The sequence below is a fragment of the Bombina bombina genome, chromosome 3, assembly GCF_027579735.1.
Source record: "Bombina bombina isolate aBomBom1 chromosome 3, aBomBom1.pri, whole genome shotgun sequence".
NCBI lineage: Eukaryota > Metazoa > Chordata > Amphibia > Anura > Bombinatoridae > Bombina > Bombina bombina.
The window spans coordinates 780,316,926-780,318,393 of NC_069501.1; positions in this window are offsets into that span (position 1 = coordinate 780,316,926).

Genomic DNA, 1,468 nt, shown 5'->3' on the forward strand with positions numbered 1-1,468 from the left:
TGTGTGTATGTATATATATATATATATATATATATATATATATATATATATATATATATATATATATAATATATATATAGATATAAATATACACACACACACATATATATATATATATATATATATATATATATATATATATATATATATATATGTATATATATATATATATATATATATATATATATATATATGTATATATATATATATATATATATATATATATGTACCATGAGAAATCATTTTTATTTTTAAATCTGGCATATTTTTGAGAATCAACAAAGAAAATACTATACTAAAGAGTATCGACATTTATAATGCCAATAAAAAAAGTTTATTGTTTTCACATGTATAACGCATATTCATAATTAGTTAATAATCTGCTGACAGGAGCACATATTAAATAAGAACAACACGTGTGAGCCTTCTAAATATACACACACACACACACACACACACATATATATATATATATATATATATATATATATATATATATATATATATATATATATATATATATATATATATATTTATATTTAAAAAAGAAAAAACAGGATAGTGTTCAGTTCTTGTATTTTGCATTCACTCTCATAGGCTCCCATTTTCTTCGGTCCTTCTGTGTCTCTTGAAATAACTGTGCACTTGGCTGGGGCAGATGTGATCTCCTTTTGTTCGCATTGGTTTAAGTTAAGGTCAGGGATCTACAGAGAGAAATCAAGAGACCTGTCAGGCACTGGACATAAGAAATACAATCATTACAAATGAAAGACCATTTAATTTGAATATGCTCTTGCCTCTAAAAAAGAGGCTATCCTATAATATCAGCTTACTTTTCAATGTTATTTTATTTATGTATTTATACATTTACATATTATTCCAGACCCGTGTAAAATATTCTTATCAAAGAGGTTGTAACCCTTGAAGATCAGTTGTGTACAAATATGCATTTCATGTTGCTTTCATTACTAGGTTTTCAAACACTAACACATTTTACCACCTTTTGGTGCTGCTTCTTCATAAAAAAATAAGTTTAATATTAGTTTAAAACACACACAACATTTTAAAGGGACATTGCACTGTTAAATGTTATCCATTTTAATGTGTTCTCAATAATCCATTTTACCAGCTGGAGTGCATTAAATTGTTTACAAATCGTTCATTTAACTTTATATTGTCACCTGAAATAGCTGATGTTGCCTGCTCAAACCACCACCTATACTGAATATATAAATACTTTTGTATTCTCTAAAGAAAAGCGTTGTAAACAAGAATAAGCAGCCCAGTTGGGGTGGGAGAAACTAGTGCTAAAAATCAGCTTTTGAGTATAGAAAAAAAAAGATAAGCTAAGGAGGCATTTGCATTAAAAGAAATAGATAAGGAGGTCTGTTTTTTTTTCTACAAGTTCATCCTTTTTCAATGGGTTGTGTTTTCATTGAGCAAGGAATTCTATTTCATATTAAAAACA